The sequence below is a fragment of the Neofelis nebulosa genome, chromosome X, assembly GCF_028018385.1.
Source record: "Neofelis nebulosa isolate mNeoNeb1 chromosome X, mNeoNeb1.pri, whole genome shotgun sequence".
Lineage (NCBI taxonomy): Eukaryota > Metazoa > Chordata > Mammalia > Carnivora > Felidae > Neofelis > Neofelis nebulosa.
In genome coordinates, this window is record NC_080800.1 from 58277377 (window position 1) to 58300806 (window position 23430).

General features: G+C 36.6%; 1 protein-coding gene and 1 pseudogene across 5 annotated transcripts in view; both read left to right on the forward strand.

Moving 5' to 3' along the window:
- EDA (ectodysplasin A) overlaps window positions 1-23430 on the forward strand; it is a 402767-nt gene that overhangs the window by 74037 nt on the left and 305300 nt on the right. The gene's annotated exons all lie outside the window — the stretch shown is intronic.
- Window positions 5933-14615, forward strand: LOC131502982 (SWI/SNF-related matrix-associated actin-dependent regulator of chromatin subfamily E member 1-like; annotated as a pseudogene).

The window sequence follows — 23430 nt, forward strand, 5'->3', positions numbered from 1 at the left end:
CTGTCTTTCTGGGACTCCAATGATACAAATTGTGGATCTTTAGTAATTTTCCCATAGATGCATGAGGCCCTGTTCATGTGTTTTCAGTCTGTGATTTCTTTGTTGTTCAGATTGGATGAATTCTGCCATTAAGTTCACTGATTCTATCCCTTATCTTATCTTTTATACTATTGAGCCCTCAAGCAATCTTTTTCCCCCCTCTCATTATATTATCCGGTCCTATACTTTCCATTTGCTTCTTATAATTTCTATTTTTCTTTGTTGAGGTTTTCTGTTTTTTCATTTGTTTCAAGAGAATTTGTAATTGATTCTTGAAGCATTTTTTGATTGCTGCTCTAAAATCTTGTCAAATAATTGGAACATCTGATTCAGCCTAGCGTTGGCCTCAATTGCTTGTCTTTTTTCCTTCAAGTTATTTTCTTTTTCTTGGTAGGGTGAGTGACTTTTTACTGTATCATACATAGATGTGTATTTATCATGTTATGATACTCTGGGTCCTATTTATTTCTTTTATTTTAGCAGACGGCTAAAATAGGTTTAACATGAGAGTCTTCACTTACTTTGTGGGTTCTAATCACAGTTTGATTTTCATAGACTTTGTGGTATAATTTTAGTTTGTTTGGTTTATCTGGTGTGCTGGGGCTCCCATTGGTCCCTGCTGGTGATTCCTGATGGGGAAGAAGGAGTTTCCCCAGGCCTACTACTGGATGTCTCTGAGTCAAGAATGGGCACAGTGGGCTCCCCTACCAATGCCCCTCACGCTGGCCCAATGTCTGGGAAGGGAAAGGGAGTTTTGGGTCTGTGAGATAGAGAAGCTTCCTGGAACTGGGATGTTATGTCCTGAGTCCTATGTCTGGTTCTGTCTTCCCTCCCAGTGTCTTTGGGTGGGAGTGGGGATTTTGGGGCCCATAGGGACAAAGAGGCTTCCCGGACTAGGCTGCCTGTGATAGCTGTGTCTTGTGTGCTTTTGCCTCCTTGTAGGCAATGAGAATCTCAGACTTGGTGCAGAAAGAAGAGTATCTCTCCTGGCTACTTATTTCTCATGAGTCTCCTGTGATATTGTGATTTATAAGAAATACATATTTGGTCACACAAATGACCAAAATACAAAATGCTTAGAATTTCCTGAGTGACAAGACCAATTATTGGGAGCATCTTTTGTCATAATATTTCGTCTCTTGTCTTCAGTTCCTGAAATTGCTTCAGAGCCATAAAGGTGAAATGGGTGTCTTGTTATTTATAACAAGGCCCTTTACACCACAACTGGGTTTAAGTTAGTGAGGTAACTTTTGGAAAGCACCTGAGGGTGGGAGCTGGTTGCCAGGGAAAGCAACCATGATTGGAGAGTTAGAACTTTCAATCCTACCCCTTGATTTCCAGGAAGAGATGAAGGTCTGGAGGTTGAGTCAGGCACTGATGGCCAATGTTTTAATCAATTGTGCCTGTGTAATGAGGCTTCCATAAAAACTGAAAAGGAAAGTGTTCAGAGACCTTTTAGGTTGGTGAACATGAAGAGATGTGGAGAAAATAGCTCGGAGAGGACATGGAAACCCTTTACCTGTTCTCCATACCTTGCCCTATGCATCTCTTCCATCTGGCTGTTCCTGGGTTGTATCCTTTCATAATAAAAACACTAATTTAGTATGTAAAATGCTTCTCTGAGCTCTGCCAACTGCTCTAGCAAATTCATCAAACCCAAGGAAAGAGTCACTGGGTCTCTGGTCTATAGCCAGTTGGTCAGAAGCACAGGTGATAACCTCAACTTGTGACTGGCATCTGAAGTGAGGGAAAGGGCAGTCATATGAGACCAATCTTTAACCTGTGGGATCTAATGCTGTCTCTGAGTAGATAGTGTGAGAATTAAGTTGAATTCTCAGACACCCTCCTGGTGTTGAAGAACTGTTCATATAAAAACAACCTCCTTACCCACATGTTGGAATTGGGTCCAGAACTCCCTTAGCTCCCAGTTGATTCTCTATAGTGGTGATGTTGGGCTTGCCTAATGTTGTCAAGTGTACACCTGTTTGATCTTGGAGAGGAATGAGTCTCCCTGGGGCTGATCTCTTGCTAGGGTAAGGATATGGAAAGACTGGGCCTGGGTGGGTTTTCTTTGTTGGGTACAGGTACGCAAGACATCCTGGTGTGCTGTTCTCTAGTTCTGGTGTCCCTAAACCATTCAATTTCTTCCTACCATCCTTCAGAGTTCTCCGTTGGTTGTCTTTTGTACCATTTCCAGGTTTTATACTTGTGTTTAGCTAAGAGAAGTAAGGAGAAATACCATTCTGCTTATATCAGAACTCTTCCTTTCTCTGTAATAATATGTTCCTTTCAACTTGCTTAGAATTGAGATTAAATCCACCAGCTTTCAGACATGACTTTTTTTTTTTTTTAATCAGGACTATATTCACCTGTTTCCAGAATTTGGTTCCTTTCTCATTATGCACAATTCTGTATAGACAGCAGTTTGGAAACTTTAGCCCAAAGTCTTTCCCATATCCTGGAATGTGATTATTCTAGGAAAACTGCTTCTTCTTCTTCTTCTTTTTTTTTTTTTTTTTTAGGAAAACTGCTTCTTAATCTCTTCTTGTGTGTTTTAATTTTTTATCCACTAATCTTTGGTGTACCCTTTCTTGGTCTTACAATTTTATCAACAATAGATACATGGAGATAAAGTAGGAATTTTATTGGTTTTCTTTCTTTGTGTCACTTAACATTACAGTTCTTTTTATTTCTGATGAAAATTTTGAATACCCTTTTATTATCCTGAGAATATCTCTTTCTAAGACTCAGGTTATTCTGAACCTTGGCTTTTTTTAGTGTTGCAGGTACACGTCACTCTTTTGTAGTTATTATTGGTTATGTCTCTGTTACATCAGTAGTATGATTTATACCAACATGAGAGTCTTACCTCTACTTTTTTCTAGATGTGTGATTTGAGGTTGGTTATTTAACCTGAGTTTCCATTTCCTCATCTATAACTAAAGTAATATTACTGATAACAGGACCAACTTTATAGGATTTTTCTGACGATTAAATGAGAGAAAACACATTAAGCATGTATCATGGTTCCTGACACAGAGTGAATTATTCAGTAAATGGTATTGCTATTGTTATAAATTTTAAAATCCAAGATTATGAAAAACTTTTTATAGCTATCTCTTTGGATGTCTACTGTTTTCTCCTTCTTTGCAATTTTATAGTCAGAATTTCCTTTTTGAGAGCCTTCCAGTCAAGTTATGTAAATTAAAGTTCCCAGGGCAGGAGATTGCATATCCTTTAAATTGTGAAATTTCATCTAATTTAATTACAACTGACATTCTTAAGCCAGTGCTGCGATGGTGCTTTTAGTGAGTAGTAAATGCAAATATTTCACAGCTCTGTCTCCATGCAATTGATGTGTAGGTGTTAAATTAGCCTTTCTGGTTAACCATCCATAAACACTTCAAAATACATACCTCATGTGAGTACCCAGCTTGCTTCTACATGCTAGAAAAATTCTTGCTTGTTAGACATTTTGCATTATCATAAGTCTACCTGTATTTCTTGCTGTATTTTAAAATAGGTTTATGGTTATAGTATATTTGCACACTTATCTGGTGAAATATGAAGTTTATCAGACACTTGATTTGAACTCTGAACAAGAATCATATCTAATTTTATATTTTGTACAGTGTCTACCCTATTGTCATTCAGGTGTTTATCACTAACAATTGTATCTAAAATTATGTAGCAATTGTATAAAAGTTAACAAATTGACGTTATTGAGTGTATTCCAACCGTTTTCTTTCCTGAGTTAAAGTTGGTAATCGTTTTAATCTTGGTAAATTCTTTAGGTTTCATGTTTGATAGTTATAATTCTGTAACCTCCCAAAACTATCTTAATTAGAGGCATGTTGGAATGTGTTTGAAATTTTTCTGCTTGGGAGTTCAGTTACTTTGGAGCAGTATTATGTAATCTCCAGGATGTTAGTTTTCTTCAGGGATTCAACCTTTCCTGCTTTCTTTCACCTACTTTTCTTAGCTCTCCAGCTCCTTCCTGGCAAGAATAGGAATCCAAATAGTTGTTAGGGGGGCGCCTGGGTGGCTCAGTCGGTTGAGCATCCGACTTCAGCTCAGGTCACGATCTCACGGACCGTGAGTTCGAGCCCCGCGTCGGGCTCTGGGCTGATGGCTCAGAGCCTGGAGCCTGCTTCCAGTTCTGTGTCTCCCTCTCTCTCTGCCCCTCCCCCGTTCATGCTCTGTCTGTCTCTGTCTCAAAAATAAATAAACGTTAAAAAAAAAAATTAAAAAAAAATAAAAAAATAAAAAAAATAAAAAAAAAAACACAAATAGTTGTTAGGTACTATGCTATCTCAATGATTCATTGGTGAATTAATTGTTACATACAATTTGTTTAAATGCGTGTAGAGTGGTGAGGCCTTTGAGGGAAATAAAGGATTGATTAGTAGTGACTGGATGCTTCATGTGAAGTTACAGAATTGTAACTTGCCAGCAAAAAGAGAGATAAAAGGGACTGAGGCCTTGGGCCCAAAAGGAGGATGAGCTCATTCTGTGCTTTCATGGCCCACTTCCCTTTCCTCATCTCTTCCTTTAGCCTAATCCATGACTTTGCTTTTCTTAGAGAAACATATTCTGACTTCTTTTTTTTTGCAGGATCCTCTTGCTTAGACCATTTCCACATCGTACCATATTTATGGAAAAGTGCCCTCTCCTTTGTCTGCCAAACCCTTTGTCTGCTGTCAGCCAGTGAGAGCTAGAAATCACATCTTCTTCATTAAACTCTGTTGACATGTCACATAAGTGACAGCGCCCTGAGGCACAGATCATGTAAACACTTCTTGTCAGTTTATGTAGACGTTCAGTGTTTTTATACTGCTGTCTTGGTATCTTTGTGAGATAGTTATTTGTTGTCTGGCATCTTGGACTTTCAAATCCAAGGGAGAATCCTATCAGACTTGCTGGGGTCTTCAGCCTCACAAGTAAGTAGAAATTTAATAGAGGGCTCTTTGATGGCAATGTCATTAAGGGCAAAAGTTGACAAATAGCCTCTGAAAAATTAGAACTGTTGTTGCTGCTTGCTGAACTTTCTAATAGGTACCTGAACTTACATGCTTAGGAAATAAAACTTGAATCATTTCAATTCTTGGCCACATAGTATCTACTACGATGTTTCAGAATTTTTTTTTTCTTTGTAAGCTAGTCAGGTGACTCAAAGACTTGACTTTATTGTTTCGTTACCCTACTACATTGCTTAAGTATGGTAATACTGCCTTTGCATTTATAAGGCATTGACTGGAGACGTCTTAAATTTCTGTTGTTGAATTCTCCATAAATCTGACTGAACATGTGGTAGATTTCTACCTCGGGAAATGTCATTCATGCATTAACTACCTAAATAATAAATTTTAGGGAAGATACAAAGCCCTCCACAATCAGAACTCTGCCTGCATGTCTTTTTTTTAATATATATATTTTTATTTTTTTTATTTTTTTTAAAATTTACATCCAAGTTAGTTAGCATATAGTGCAACAATGATTTCAGATGTAGATTCCTTAGTGCCCCTTACCCATTTAGCATCCCCCACAACCCCTCCAGTAACCCTCAGTTTGTTCTTCATATTTATGAGTCTCTTCTGTTTTGTCCCCCTCCCTGTTTTTATATTATTTTTTGTTTCCCTTCCCTTATGTTCATCTGTTTTGTCTCTAAAGTCCTCATATGAGTGAAGTCATGATTTTTGTCTTTTTCTGACTAATTTCACTTAGCATGATACCCTCCAGTCCCATCCACATAGTTGCAAATGGCAAGATTTCATTCTTTTTGATTGCCGAATAATACTCCATTGTGTATGTGTGTGTGTGTGTGTGTGTGTGTGTGTGTGTGTGTGTATACACACATACCACATCTCTTTATCCATTCATCCATCGATGGACATTTGGGCTCTTTCCATGCTTTGGCTATTGTTGATAGTGCTGCTATAAACATGGGGGTGCATGTGTTCCTTCGAAACAGCATACCTGTATCCCTTGGATAAATACCTAGTAGTGCAATTGCTGGGTCGTAGGGTAGTTCTATATTTAGGTTTTTTTTTTGAGGAACCTCCATACTGTTTTCCAGAGTGGCTGCACCAGTTTGCATTCCCACTGCATTTCTTCTATGTTCTATTATAAGCTACACTCATCTAGTTACAACAGTAACAAACTAATTGTACTTTCCCATGCCAACTGCCATACCTTTACTCATATAATGTTACCTCCTCTTGAAGTGTCTTTCTTCTATTGTTGCAACTCCTTATTCACCTGGCATATTCTTTTTTTAAATGTTTACTTATTTATTTTGAGAGAGAGAGAGCGCACACAGGGGAGGGGCAGAGAGAGAGAGAGAGGGAGACAGAGAATCCCAAGCAGGCTCCATGCCCTCAGTACAGAGTCCAGCATGGGGCTCAAACTCATGAACTGTGAGATCATGACCTGAGCTGAAATCAAAAGTCAGGCGCCTAATCACCTGAGCCACTCAGGCACCCCTGGTTTATTCTTGACATACTTCAAATACCTTCTTTTTAAAAACATTTTGAGAGAGGGAGAAAGAGAGAATGAGAGAGCATGAGCAAGGAAGGAGCAGAGAGAGGGAAAGAGAGAATCCTAAGCAGGTTCATTACTGTCAGCACAGAGCCGGATGCGGGCTCAATCCCACACAGGGCTTGATCCCATGAACCATAAAATCATGAGCTGAGGCAAAATCAAGAATTGGATTCTCAACTGACTTAGTCACCCAGGCACCCCACCTCAAATATCTTCCATTCTGTGATAACTTTTTTAAAAAAATGTTTATTTATATTTGAAAGAGAGAGAGCAAGCGAGTGAGTGCTGGGGAGGGGCAGCGAGAGAGGAGGAATCGAAGTGGGCTTTGTGCTGAGAGAGGAGAGCCTGATGTAGGGCTCAATCTCAGGAACCATGTGATAATGACCTGAGCCAAATTCAGGCGCTTAACTGACTCAGGCACCCCATGTGATAACTTTTTGATTCCTGCACCCAACAAAGGTAGTTACTTAGTTTTAAACACTCAAGCATTGTGTTTTCACTATTTATGTTTGTAGTTTTACCCCCACTGATTCTACTATGAGTTTCTTAAAGACAGGACATTTTGTTTTCCCAGAGTCTTACAGAGTTCTTGACACCTGCCATATGGTCAACACATGTTGGAATGAATGAATGGATGAATCAAGGACAGGCATATCAATGGACTTAGAAACCACAGATGTGGGGACTTTTACTTTTGACTTTGAGAAACTAACTTGTATCAGACCAAATATCCCTCAAGGAGGACTAGAAAAGCTAGATAAAATTATAAAATATTTGTTTGAAAGCATCAGAGAGCTACCAAAGCAGCTAGAGGTCTAAATCTCAGAGAGGAGAGCTGTATTGAGGTGAGCCCAACATTTTGAGCTACATTTCCCTTCAGGGCATTTGCCAAAATAAGTGCTATAGGTAAATAGACTCAGAAGCCAAATTGAAAGTAGTAATTAAGAGACAAAAAACCTGAACAGAGGTTTTAGCATCTCACAGGGCTGTAGAGACAAAAAAAATGGAGTTTAGGGCTATCATGATATAGGGCTTAGGGGTCTAAGATGAAGAGAGAGAAATTATAATGTACTTAGTCCAATCAGTACTTTACACTACCTTTCCCTTGGGTCATATGCTGATATCTAAATGATATAGGTCAAAGAAGTTGAAAAATTAAGCAGAAAGTGGCAGATACAAATCTGAGTGGCTAAGCATAGCTTTCAGCAATTTCACAATGCTGGGGAGTCAGACATTGGAGTTTAGAGCCTGCCAAAGAGGAGGGACACTGGTAATTACTTCATGTTTTCATTTGGGATTCCCAAAGGGCTAAACCTCAGGAGAAAGGATAAACTATAAAATACCATTCCTCACAAAGAGTAAAGTACAGCTTTGAATCAGCTCAATCTCAGGCAGGATTAAGGCGATCTGTCCTTCATCACCTGGCAGGAACAAAAGTAAATCTTCTCTGAAGGAAGATAATATCATCCATAGCTTCACCAACTTTTAATGTGCAATGTCTGGCATTTAATCAAAAATTACTAGGTTTACCAGTATGAATTTCCTAGGACTGCCATAAGAAAGTACCACAGACTGGGTGGCTTAAAAAACAGAAGTTTATTGTCTCCTAGTTTTCGATGCTAGAAGTCAGAAATCAAGGTATTGGCAAGGTCGATTCCTTCTGAGGGCTGTAAGTAAAGGATCTATTCCAGGTATCCCTCATTGGCTTGTAGATGGTCATTTTTTCCCTGTCTCATCACATTGTCTCACTTCTGTGTGTATCTTTTTGTCCAAATGTATTCCTTTTCATAAGAATGTCAATCATATTCGGTTGGGTCCCACCCTAGTGACCTCACGTTAACTTGATTACTTCTGTAAAGATTCTATCTCCAAGTAAGGTCATATTTTGAGGTTTTCTAGATCAGTAGAAAGTACTCAGACTGAAGAATCAAGAGGAAAAAAAATAGAAAATACAAAAAAAAACACATCAAGAATTCATTGTTGATTGTTCATTGTACATTGGCTTTCACTTTAGTGTACTTGTTGGGAAGCCATGAAAACCTCAACTCAGCCTGTGCAGTGAATAATAGATTTACAGTAAGATGGACATGGGTTAGAACCCTAGCTCTACCTCTAACTCTTTTACTGTGTGACCCTGGATTAGTGATTCTCTGAGCCACAAGTTTCTTCATCTGTAAAAGGAGGACACTAATACCTACCTGACAGGATTATTGTGGAGATTAAATGAGATAATGCATGTGAAAGTGCTTTGTAAACTGCAAAGCCACACATATGACAGCATTTGTTCTTTATTCTGCATAATATACAATACCTTGAGACTTTTCTGAGCAGAAGTCTACAGATAACTTGTTTTCTAGAGCCAATGTCTGCCTTAAAAACACTTGAATAAAAGTGTATTCCATCTCTTATTGTGTATAATTGGTGAAAAAAAGAGGGGTGTTTGCTGTGCTATGTATTATTCTGTCCGGTCTCATTTTATCATCTTTGTCAAAAGTTAAATCTGCTTCTTTAAGATTGCTGAGATTTTCTGTGTTTTTTCTTTTTCTATTCCATAAAACATTTTGTAGAAATATATCTTGTTTGGGTGTGTTAAAGAATTTTTATTTGTATTTCATCTGTCAACTTATATTTTTTATTTTATTGCTGTTTCTAATCTCCTCAATTCTATAATCAACTCATTCAATAAACATTTGTTTATTGAACAATGTATATTGTATATTGAACAATATACTATGTGCCAGGCACTGTGCTAAAGTGCTTGTGATAAAAAGATGAATAATATATCTAGTGGGGAAGTTAGATACATAAATACTTTTGATATAGTAAGATGAGTGCTATGGGGGAGGCATGTAAGCACAGAAAAGAGGTCATCACCTCTGCCTGTGGTGCCACTGAGATGGTGACATTTGAGTTAAGTCTATAATGATTAGTAAAAATACCTTGCTGACAAAGGGCAGATGTTCAGTTCAGGTAGAGGAAACAGGATGTACAAATGCACAGGGGAATTGAAGGATCTAATGTATTTAGGGATCAAACGTAATTTGGTATGATTAGGGTGTAGGATGTGAGGCAAGAGGGGATGGGATGACAGATTCAGCTGGAAAAGTTTGCAGGTCTTTAACTTGAAGAGAAAAAGGAGAGGAATAATAATGAAGGGTTTAAGCAGGGGAATTGAATAAACTCTATATATTAGCAGTGGTGTGGACAATGGACTGGAGAGTGGGGAGAGGAAAGGTCAAGAGATGAGTTGGGAGGGTGGTGCAGTGGCCCAAGTCAGAAATGATGAAGGCCTGAACTAATGCAGTGGCAGTGGCAGTGGGAATGGGGAGAAGAGCCCAGATTTGAGAGGTGTGACAGAGATAGTAGATAAAACACATCCATTCCTCTTGGTGTAGAGGTTTCTCCTCACAATTGAATGGATAGTTTGTATCTGTTATTTTCTTTCTAGTAAACTATAGAGTACCTCCATTGGGTGAGGGTTTATCGCTAAGTAAAATGAATCCAGCTGGGTGGAAATTGATGTGGAGATGGTAGGATTTGGTGACGTAAGTAGCTGGATCTGGGTCAGTTTGGTCAGAATGGATATCCTTGGATGACTATTTCCTGACCTCTTTTTTTCTCGTTAACTCTTTATCGCATCTTTCCTTTTTACTCTAAATTCCATGTTTTTCCTTTCATGAGAAAAGAGAAGGCAATCAGTTGTGGACCTCCAAAGGTTCTTACTCCACACCTACTCACCTACTTGGATTTGTGTCTATTTTCTCTATCTTGTCTCCTGTTAATATAGATAAACTGTTCATGTTTTTATCTGAAGTCAACCCCTCCACTTACATACTAGATTCCATCATCTTTTGCCTAGAAAAGGAGATTCATTTATACCGTGGTTCTCTTTCTCTTGTACTCCACAACCAATCCTTTAGCAATTCTATCAGCTCAGAATTTTAAATATATCCAAGCTGCTTCTCATCCCCTACACTGCTACCACACTGATACAAACCACCATCATTTCTGAACTAGATTATTTCAATACCCTCCTGACTTTTCTGCTTCTACCCTTGCATCCTGTTTCATTCCAATCTCCACACAATAGCCACATGGTCCTTTTAAAGGGTAAGTTAAATCAAGTTGCTCTTTTGCTCCCATTGTCCTCTTATGTAAACAGTCCTTGATATGGCTTACAGAAAGCTGCCTTTTTGACCACATTTTCTACCACTCCATTCCTTACTCTTAGTATCAAACATGCCACATTTGCCTTGGGGTCTTTGTACTTTCTGATCCCTCTGCCTGGAATGTCTTTGTCCTCCTCTACGAATAGGCACCTTGTGGTTTTCTTCCTCACTTCTTTTGGGTCTTTCCTCAAATCACAAATATCCATCCAGACCACACTTTATAGCACACAAAAATTTCCTGCCCACCATCTTTGTTTAATGTCCTTTCCTGGTTTATTTTTCTTCATATCATTTACCCACTAGTTTATGTTGTTTCATTTATTTGTTTATTGCATATTCTCCCCTTAAAATGACCTAGTTCTGTGAGAAATGGTATTTTGTTTTGTTTGCTGCTGTATCCACAGTACCTAGAGGTATTAGGTGCTTGATAAATATTTCTGAATGAGGAAATGATTTAATGAATTAGTGAATCCATCCTGGAGGAGAAGAGTCTTGAGGAGCAGTTTCAAAGCATGAAGGGATATGACTTGGTGGAAAAGCAGAGGAAGGGCATTCCAGACAGAAGCATTGTCGTTTACCAAGACAAGACTATACGAATGAGCTCTTGAGGTTTGGGGGACAGTAAGCATATGTCTTACTACTATGAAATAGCTGTTAAGATGTGAATGGAGGTAGGTGGCATTATCCTCTTCCTTTTTAAATACTATTCAATCTTTAAACCCTTAAACTTTACCTTTCTGGGGTCTCATTTGACGCTACAAGTTTTACTTTCACAACTATACTGTTCTTTGGAGGCAAGAACTTCAGTTAAGCCTTGTGTACTTGATAGATGCTCAAAAAGTATGTGTGTAGTGTTGGATATTGCCCAGTGTTGTTAGTGCTTTAGTAAATGAAAGGGTCTACATTTTGTGACTTTTGATCAGTGGACCATAATGAAAAATATTTATTACACTTTGCCTATCCACTTTTTTGCTTTGTGTAAGGTAGTGCTACTGAATATGTATTAACTCCCAGACATACATATTCTGCTTTTATCTTGGGAAGATAATCATATATGTCAGACTTCATTAAATTGTTCATTTAAATTGACTGTTTATTATATTTTAATTCTTCTTTAAATATTTAGTAGAATTCTCCAGTAAAATCATGCCAACCTGGAGTTTTCTTTGTTGGAAGGTTTGTAACTGCAAATTAAATGTATTTACTAGATATAGAACTGTTCAACTTTATTTCTTTTTGAATGACTTGTTATTTTGAATCTTTTAGAGAATTGGTCTATTCCAACTAAATGTCAAATTTATGGGCATAAAATTGTTCATACTATCCCCTTTTTGTCTTTTTAATGTCTTCAGGGTTGTGTTAACCCTGCTTTCATTTCTCTTATTGACAATTTGTTTCTTTTTATTTATTGGTTTGTATAGCTAGAGGTTTCTCAATTATGTTCATCCTTTCACAGAGCCAACTTTTTATTTCATCAACTTTTCTCAATAAAAAAAAATCATGGATTTCTCAATGGAACAGGATTGAGAGCCCAGAAATCGACCCATGCTTATATGGTCAATTATAACAAAGACAAAAATATGCAATGGGAAAAAGAGCCTCTTTAATAAATGGTGCTGGGAAAACCGGACAGCTACCTGCAAAAAAAAAAAAAAAAAATTAAACTGGATCACTTTTTTATACTATACAGAAAAATAACCACAAAATGGATTAAGGACCTAAATGTGAGACCTGAAACTGTAAAACTCCTAGAAGGGAACACACGTGGTAAGTTCTTTGACATTGGCTTTAGCAACATTTTTCTATACATATATTCTCAAGCAGGGAAAACGAAAGCAAAAATAAACTATTAAGACTATACCAAAATAAAAAGGTTTTGCACAGCAAGGGAAGCCATCAACAAAATGAAAAGGAAACCTATTGAATGAGAGAAGATATTTGCAAATGAGATATCTGATAAGGCGTTAATATCCAAAGTATATAAAGAACTTATATAACTCAATACCAAAACCCCCAAATTATCTGATTAAAAATGGTCAGTGGACCTGAATAGACATTTTTCTAAACAAGACCTGGAGGAGATGGCAGACAGACACAAGAAAGGTTGTCCAACATCACTAATCATCAGGGAAATGAAAATCAAAATCACAATGAGATATCCTGTCACACTTCTCAAAATGGCTAGTATCAAAAAGACAATAAAAAACAAATGTTGCCAAGGACATGGAGAAAAAGGAACCCTCATGCACTGATGGTAGAAATGCAGATTGGTGTAGCCACTGTGGAAAACAGTATGCAGGATCTTCAAAAAATAAAATAAAATAAAATAATCTTATAATCCAGTAATTCCATTACTCAGTATTTGCCCAAAGAAAATGAAAATACTAATTCAAAAAGATATATACACCACTATGTTTATTGCAGCATTGCTTATAATAGCCATGATATGACAGCAACTCAAGTGTCCATGGACAGATCAATGGATAAAGAAGATATTAGGGAAACTAGGCCAGATCTGTGGGTATTTTTCCTGCCCAAGGTGTCTCAGATTCATTCTTAAGGAACTGAGAACCTAATCTTTCAAAAATGTCAAAAAAGACCATCTTGTGCCCCACCTCCCAACCCAGCTCCTACAGCATAAATGCCCAGCACACCAGGGTTTGGGATATAATCCATACAGTCAACTTGTCTATAGCTGCAGGCTGGGAAGTAACTCAGGCACCAACTGTTGGGTCACAGCATCCTTTAGTATTATGATTCTCAACCTCCCAAAGCCACCACATAAGCCATTCATGTCCTACATGAGGTACAATAAAAACGTCTGGGACCAAGTAAAAGCTTCTAACCCTGACCTAAACTTGTGGGAGATTGGCAAGATTATTGGTAGCATGTGGCAAGATCTCACTGATGAAGGAAAACAAGAATATTTAAATAAATATGAAGCAGAAAAGATAGAGAACAATGAATCTATGAAGGCTTATCATAATTCCCCCCCCCCCACATAGCTTGCTTACACAAATACAGAAAGTCATGCAGAAGCTGCTTTAGAGAGAGAAAGTCTACATGGAGAAAGGGGAACCTTACATGAGTATTCAGCTTGGTGAAGATCTAGATGATTACGATGATGGCTTTTCAGTGAAGCATTCAGCCACCTCCCATTTCCAGAGAAACCACCGCCTCACCAGTGAAATCTCGAGAGTGTGGTGTCAGATGTTTATTCAGTTGTCACAATAGCTAGAATGTTGGTCCTCAAATGACAAGTCTAGTCCTTAATGGTTCATCAGTGAAAACTAGAAGTGGACTTTTTTCAAATAGAGGAACACCACCAGAAAAGAAGAGGAAATTCATGGAAAGCACAGATAGGCAGTAACCTCATTGACATTAGCTGTAGCAAGTTCTTTCTAGACATGTCTCTGGAGGCAAGAGGAACTCAAGCAAAAATGAACTATTGGAACTTCATAGAAATAAAAAGCTTCTGCACCGTGAAAGGAACAATTAACCAAACTGAAAGGTAACCTTCAGAGTGGGAGAAGATATTTGTAAATGACATATTTGATAAAGGGTTAGTATCCAAAATCTATAAAGAACCTATCAAACTCAACACCCCCAAAATCAAATAATCTAGATAAGAAATGGGCAGAAGACATGAATAGACATTTTTTGAAAAAATACATGCTAATGATCAATAGACACATAAAAAGATGCTCAACATCACTCATCATCAGGGAAGTACAAATCAAAACTACAATGTGATATCACCTCTCACCAGGCAGAATGGCTAAAATTAACAGCACAGGAAACACCAGGTGTTGATAGGAATGCAAAGTGATGCAACCACTCTGGAAAAGAATATGGAGGTTCCTTAAAAGTTGAGGGGCGCCTGGGTGGCGCAGTCGGTTAAGCGTCCGACTTCAGCCAGGTCACAATCTCGCGGTCTGTGGGTTCGAGCCCCGCGTCGGGCTCTGGGCTGATGGCTCGGAGCCTGGAGCCTGTTTCCGATTCTGTGTCTCCCTCTCTCTCTGCCCCTCCCCCGTTCATGCTCTGTCTCTCTCTGTCCCAAAAATAAATAAAAAACGTTGAAAAAAAATTAAAAAAAAAAAAAAAGTTGAAAAATAGAATTACCCTATGATACAACAATTGCATTACTAGGTATTTACATAAAGGATACAAAAATACTGACTTGAAGGGATATGTGTGTCCCAATGTTTATAGTTGCATTATCAACAATGGCCAAATTATGGAAAGAACCCAAATGTCTATCGACTGATGAAGGGATAAGAGGTGGTATATATATAATATATATACAATGGAATGTTACTCAGCTGTAAAAAAAAAAGAATGAACTCTTGCCATTTGCAAGGACATGGGGGTGGGTTCAAGAGAGTATCATGCTAAGTGAAATAAGTCAGTCAGAGAAAGAAATACATAATTTCACTCAGATGTGGAATTTAAGAAACAAAACAAATGGACACAGGGGGAAAAAGAGAGGAAAGCCAAGAAACAGACTCTTTAACTTTAGAGAAAAAGCTGATGGTTACCAGAGAGGAGGTAAGTGGAGGGATGGGTTAAAGAGGTGATGGGGATTAAGGAGTGCACTTGCTGTGATGAGCACTGGGTGTTGTATGGCAGTGTTGAATCACTAAATAGTACACCTGAAACTAATATTACACTGTATGTTAACTAACTGGAATTTAAATAAAAACTTTAAAAAGTTAAAAAAATATTTTTTGAGTTTTAATGGTGTTATGTGGTTTGTACATTAATATTTTTCTTGTCTATATCATACCACCAAAGGCTTTTGGACCATTTATCATCATGAGCTGAATAGCACAGTCACCTTTCTTAAGCCATTGTGAAGAAGGTTCTTTTCTTTGGGTCTTATTTCTAGCCCTCAACTACTGAAAGCCTCACAATATAAGTTCATTGAGAAATGTCCACCTCTTTTAGAAAGTTATCCTTTGATGCTGCACAATCTACTCTTACAAATGCCTTCCTACAGCTCCCTGGGGTGCTTTCCATAGCCATAGCCATAAACCTCCCAGTTCCCATCAACAGCTTCCTGAAAGTCCCCTTTCCTGTATACTTCCACAGAGAACAGCTTTTTGAAAACTTAATCATGTATGAGTATGTATTTGTTCATTTACCCCTTTTTATTTTTAATCAAAAGTTGTGTTAAGGAGTTGACTGCAACTATGCTTGGGTCATATTGATCTGGAAATAGTCTCCATAGTTAAAAGTAGTTACTAGTTTATGAAGTAGTCATTAAAGTTAACATGGCACATACACATTATGTATACTGCTTTTGTTATAATTAATATTTGGTATGTTATGATAAATTCATCCTTATTGCACAGAAAATTAATTACCTGTTTACCAAGTTTTCCAAAGACAGAATAGATAACAAAGCTTAAGAATTGAATATTCTTGCAGTGGACTAGATAACTTCAAAACTATTAGCCCATTCCAGAAGGAAAACTGCTGGGACTTAAGTTCATCCACTTGAAATTGCTCTACAGTTATCAAAACATTCAAAAGCTCAAGGCTTAGGATCCCATAGATCAGATCCTACCTTATTTTTTTAAGTTTACTTATTTTTGAGAGAGAAGGAGAGAGAGCAGGGGAGGGGCAGAGAGCAGGGGGAGAAGAATCCTAAGCAGCAACTGTGTTATCCCAACATGGGGCTCAAACTCACTAACTGTGAGATTATGACCCGAGCTGAAATTAGGTGTTGGACGCTTAACCCAACTGAGCCACCCAGGCACCCCAGAGCCTACCTTTTTGATACATTCTTAGTAAGGTTTTGGAGAATAGATGCAAGATAGTTTGTGACACATATGCTTCCCAAAAACTAGAATAGATTTTTCCTGAATAGTGGTATATCAGATGGTATATGTTTCTTCAAAGTCCAAATGTAATTATTAAGTGGGAAAAAAGATAGTGTGATATATGTATGCAATGGAATATTATTTAGCTATAAAAATGAATGAGATCTTGCCATTTGCAACAGCATGAATGGACCTAGAAGGTATTATGCTATGTGAAATCAGCTAGACAGATAAAGACAACTACTATATGATTTCACTTAGATGTGGAATCTAAATGAACAAACAAACGAAGAGCAGAAACATACCCATAAATACAGAGAACAAGCTGGTGGTTGCCAGGGAAGAGCAGTTAGGACCATGGGAAAATGGTTGATGGGGAGTGGGAGATAAAGGTTTTCAGTTATGGAATGAATAAGTCATGGAGATAGAAGGTATGGCTTACGGAATAGAGTCAATGGTATTAGTGCTGTATGATGACAGATGGTACTATACTTGGGGTGTGCATAGCATCATGTATAGACTTGTGGAATCACTATCTTGTATACCTGAAACTAATGTAACATTGCCAACTAAAATTTTAAAAATTTTAATCATTGATTTCTGTTATCATAATTATTATTTCTTTCATTTTCCTTACCTTAAACTTCATTTGCTGTTTTTTGTTTAGTTTTGTTAAATTGGATGCTTAGACTATTCAATTAAGACCTTTTGTGTTTTCTAATATAAGCATTTAATGCTATAAATCTCCCCTAAGCACTGCTATAGCTGCTGAATAGGAGTGGTGAGAATGCATATCCTTGTTTTCTTCTTGATCTTATGGGGAAATTATTAAATCTATCACCATTAAGTATCTTTTTCACTCTAGATTTGTAATAGATGCTCTTTATCACATTGAAGAAAATTTTTTTTCTATTCTATTGATAAGTAACAAAAATTCAAATGAGTAAATTTAAAGATTACATTGTCTCTATTCAGCAATTCATTAATTAGACAGCATCACATCTAGCAAATATAAAGGAGCTCCATCAAGTTGCAGAAAAGGAAAGTTTTTTAAAGGAAGAGAGTGAACAGAATAAAATTAATTATTAGCAAAGAATGCATTGTTTTAGGCAAGGTTACCCTCTCTAGGGAGAATCCTATCAGTGGATTACCTGCTAGTGCTGACTCAGGTTAGCTGGTGAATGGTCACATTTCCAGGAAAAGCTGAAGCTGCACTTAGGTTAGGTATTAAGTTTTGCTGGAGTTTAGCATAAATGACTCTACTTGGGGCCTGCTGTCTCCTTTTAACACTAGTTTGCTTAACCTTTTTTTAAGAATAGATGTTGATATTTGTCAAATGCTTTCTTGGTGTGCCTATGGAGATGATCATCTGCTTTTCTTCCTTTACTCTGTTGATATGGTGAATTACATTGATGTTTGAATATTTTACTGAAGATGTTAAACATCTATGTTCATAGGTGATATTGGTGAAGTAGTTTCCTTCTTGTAATGTCTTATTTGGCTTTAGTATCAAGATGATACTAGCCTCATATAAAATGAGTTGGGAAGTTTTCCCTTCTCTTTTATTTCCTGGACATTTGTGTGAAACTGGTATTATTTCTTCCTTAAATGTTAGAATTCACCAGGAAAGCCATTTGGGTTTAGAGTTTTTCTTGTTGAAAGGTTTTAAAAAACAAATAAAATTTTAAAATAAATGTGCAACCATTTGAGTTATCTATTTCGTTTTCAGTGAGCTTTAGTAGCTTCTGGGTTTTTTTTTTTTTAAAGGAATTGGTCCATCTTATTTAAGTTGTCAAACTTATAGGCATAGAATTATTTGTAGCTCTTCCCTTATTATCTTTTTAATGTTTCTTGGGTCAATAATGATGCCTCCTTTTTTTATTTCTGATATTGACGATTTGTGTCTTCTTTCTTATTTTCTTGGTCAGTCTGGCTATATAGGTTTGTCACTTTTATTGATCTTTCCAAAGGACTGGATTTTGGTTTAAAAACAAAAATAAAAGAGAAATTGCATCAATTTCTGGTATTATCTGTGTCCTTCCTTCTTGCTTGTATAATTTGTTTTCTTTCTGTAGCATTGTAAGTTTGGAGGTTAGATTACTAATTATAGTCCTTTCTTCTCTTCTAATATAAGCATTTAATGGTGTATTTTCCTTGTTCACACTGCTCTAACTACATCCCAGAAATTTGTATATGTTGAACTTTCATTTTCATTAGGTTCAAAATATTTTATACTTGCCTTGAGAATTCTCCTTTAACTTATGGGTTCTGTACATGTTTGTTGTTTAATTTCCAGATATTTGGAGGATTTTTTGTATATCTTTATGTTTTTAATTTCTAGTTTAATTCCACTGTGGTTATTGAACATATTTTGTATGGTATCAATTCCTAAAAAAATCTTTTGTCATACCTATTAGGATGGTTAAAAAAATAATATTAAGTATAGGTAAAGATGTGCAGAGAATGGAACTCTTGTGCACTGTTGGTGGTATTGTAAAATAGTGTAACCAGTAAGGAAAACAATATGGAGTTTTCTTTGTAAATTAAGAAATAGAACTACCATATGATGCAGCAATTCCACTTCTGGATATTTAACCAAAAGAGTCAAAAGCAGCGTCTCAGGGATACCTGTACGTCCACATTCATAGCATTGTTATTCACACACACACACACACACACACACACACACACACACACACACAGGAATATTATCTAGCCTTTAAAAGTAAGAAAACCCTATGGCACCTAAGACTGTGTTGGTTTTGTAGTCCCCTTGCTTATATTTAAATGTGGTAAAAATCAAAGTTTCAGAGCTGAGATTTATTACATGAGGATTTCACAACATTGGACTCAGTTGTTCAACTGATTTCCTGAGAAGCAGTATCATACAAAAACTAGGCTTAGAAGCAAACCAGCTAGATTTGAATCTCTGTGCAGATATTTGCCATCTATGATGCATTGAAGATATTACGCACTAAGCTTTGGTTTCCACATTTATAAAATAGAGTTCCAAATAATTGAGTACCTATTTTGTAGAACTACTGAGACAATTGAACAAACTGAAGCATATAAAATTATTAGCATAGAATCTGGTACACAGTAAATGTCCAATAAACACAGCTCTTGTTATAGCTATTGTTAGTGGTATTGTTGAAAAGTAAATGAAGCAAATTTGTATTCATTAATGTTACATTTTATCTCACTGATTTGGACCCATTGCTCAAATACACTTTGAATCTGGAGCTTGTCATGTGCCATAAATCCATTTAGCTGAGCCATCATCTTAAAAAAAAAATTCAAAGACATCCTGTTGTCACATGCTACAATATAGATGGACCTTAAGGACATTATGCTAAGTGTAATAAGCCAGTCATAAAACGTCAAACACTGTATGATTCCACTCATATGAGGCATCTAAGGTAGTCAAATTTATAGAAACAAAAATGGAATGTAATTACTGGAGGCTGGGGGAAGGAGGAAAGGAGGAATTGGTTAATGGGTATAATGGGTATAGAATTTTTGATTTGCAAGATAAAAAACTTGAAATCCATTCCCTACATTATCTACTGAACTGTACACTTAAAAATGGTTAAGATGGTAAATTTTATGTTATGTGGTTTTTTTTCATGCTTGACCACTTTTAATACTGAAACTTAAAAAATAGCCAAATTATGGATACAGCCCAAGTGCCCATTGACTGATGAATGGATAAATATATGGCATAAATACAATGGAATATTATTCAGCCACAGAAAAAAATGAAATCTTTCCATTTGCAATGGTGTGGATGGAGCTAGACAGTATGCTAAGCAAAATAAGTCAGAGAAAGACAAATACCATATGATTTCACTTTTGTGTGGAATTTAAGAAACAAAACAATCATAGGGAAAAAGAGAGAGTGGCAAACCAAGAAACAGACTCTTAACTATAGAGAAAAAAACTGATGGTTACCAGAGGGGAGATGGTGGGGAGATGGGTTAAATAGGTGATGGGGATTAAGGAATGTACTTGTGATGAGCACCAGGTGTTGTACGGAAGTGTTGAATCACTATATTGTACACCTGAAAATAATATTATATCGTATGTTAACTAACTGGATTTTAAATACGAACTCAAAAAAAGAGTCATATAGAGACTCCCCCACAATTTGGGAGCCATTTAGACAAGCAGATATTTACTATTAAGTAAAAAGACAGCATTAAAAATGAAAAATCCTCAAATCTAAGGAGAATGCTTGTTCACGTCTTTGATATGCATTTATATAAACATGAGAAAACAAAGAGTATTTTCATTTCAAGGAAATCAACTCTTGAGTCCTCACCTTTCTTCACATGTGATCTGTCTCATCTTCGTTTTGACTGCATACCCCTCCCTACAGAACTTCATCTCCACTGACCTGCCACTTCCAGCACAGGCTAACCATGAAGCCTTCTATGCCCTATTCCTATGTGGGTTTTTTTTTTTTTTAACCATGATTTGAAAAAACCTTTTTGTGGTTTGTTTTACAGACCAGAATATGGTCTAACTTCATGAATATTCCTTGTGTACTTGTAAAGACTAATTTGCTCTTGCTGGGTGAAGTGTTCTATAAATGTCAATTAGGTAAAGTGTGTTAATAGAGTTGTGCAATTCCTTATTGATTTTCTACCTGTTTTATTGATTGCCAAGAAAAGGGTGTTAAAATCTCCAACTATAGTTATCAATTTTCCTATTTCTCCTTTTCAATTGTATCACTTTTTGCTTCATGTACCCTGAAACTCTGTTGTTAGCATCTTGCATGTTCAGGATTATTATGGTTTTTTGTGATTTGATCCTTGTATCACTATGTAATATCCCTATTTATTATCCCTGGTAATATTCCTTGTTCTGAAATCTACTTTGTCTTTTAATGTAGCTACTTCAGCTTTATTTGAATTAGAATTTATATGGTATATAATTGTGCTTTCATTTTTAACTCATATATCTCTATATTTAAAGTGGATTTCTTGTAGACAACATGTAAGGTTTTTAATTTAACCAGTTTGAAAATCTCTGTCTTTTATTAGGTATATTAAACAATTTATATTCAGTGTAATTATTGATATGGCTGGGTTATATTCTACCATTTTATTATTTGTTTTCTGATTGTCCCCTTATTCTGTGTTATTTTCCATTCTTGCTTTCTTTTGGGATATAAGTGTTTTTTTAATGTTTATTTTTAGAGAGTGAGACAGAGAGGAGTGAGCACATGAGTTGGGGAGGAGCAGAGAGAGAGAGACAGACAGACAGACAGACATGGAATCTGAAGCAAGCTCCAGGCTCTGAGCTCTCAGCACAGAGCCCAACAGGGGGCTCGAACTCATGAACTGCAAGATCACAACCTGAGCTGAAGTCAGAGGCTTAACCAACTTAGCCACCCAGGCACACCTGGAATATAAGTGTTTTTATTAGGCCATTTCAATTTATCTTATTGGAGTTTTGCTATATGTCACACTTGTATCTTGGTCCTTGCTCTATGGATGACAAGTCACACATACTTAATATTGCAGTGTCTGCTTTGAGTTAATAGTGCACTACATCAAGCAAAATATAGATGCCTTACAATTGTTATGTATCTGTTTACCCTGCTCCACTTACCTTTATTATTGATATATGTACATGTGTATATGTATATGTATATATGTATTTATATATGTACATATCTACATACATTGAAAATTCTACATATGATATCATGGGCTTTGCTTCCATTAGTCCTACAGATTTTAAAGAACTTGAGTGTAATTTTTAACATTTACCATATATTTACTGTTTCTGTCACTCTTCCATCATTCTTAAAGATCTAATTTTCCCTGTGATATCCCTTCACTTGGGAAGAGTTTCCTTTAGAGAAGATCAGCTGGTGATGAATTCTCATAGTTTTCCTTCATCTGAAAATGTCTTTATTTCACCTTTATTTATGAAGATTATTTCATTGTATATAGAAGTCTTGGTATACACTATATTTAGCACTTTAAATATGCTTTTCTACTGTTTTATGACCCCCATGGTTTTTTGTTTTGTTTTGTTTTGTTTTGTTTTGTTTTGTTTTGCTTGAGAAATCCATGGTTCTTTGAATCTTTGTTCACCTATTGTACAACAGTAATTTAAAAAACCCTGATTTCAATATTTAAAAAAAATCTTTGGTTTTCAGCACTTTAGTTATGATGTACATAGACATAGCTTCCTTTGAGTTTATTATATCTGGGGTCAGCTGAGCCTCGAATCTTATAAACATGACTTTCACCAAATTTGAGAAGTTTTTAATCATTATTTCTTCAAATATATTTTATACCCAATTTTTTCTTTTCTTCTGGCATTCCAATGACATGTTAGAATTTTTTAAATTTGTTAATATTTATTCATTTTTGAGAGAGAGAGAGAGACAGAGCACAAGCTGGGGAGGGGCAGAGAGGGAGATACAGAATCTGAAACAGGCTCCAGGCTCTGAGCTGTCAGCACAGAGCCCAATGTGGGGCTTGAACCCACGAACTGCGAAATCATGACCTGAGCCAAAGTCAGAGGCTTAACCGATTGAACCACCCAGGTGCCACATAATGTTAGAATTTTTGATGTTGTTCCATAAGTATCTGAGCATTTATTAATATTTTTTCAATACTTCTGTTACTCTTGATAATTTCTGTTGATCTCTCTTAAATTTCATTAATTGTTCTATAATTTACATTATACTTTGAGCTCATCAAGTCATGTTCTTAAAAAAATTTGAGATCTTATTTATTTCTAAAATTTGCATTTTTGGGGCGCCTGGGTGGCTCAGTCAGTTACGCATCCGACTTCAGCTCAGGGCATGATCGCGCGGTCCGTGAGTTCGAGCCCAG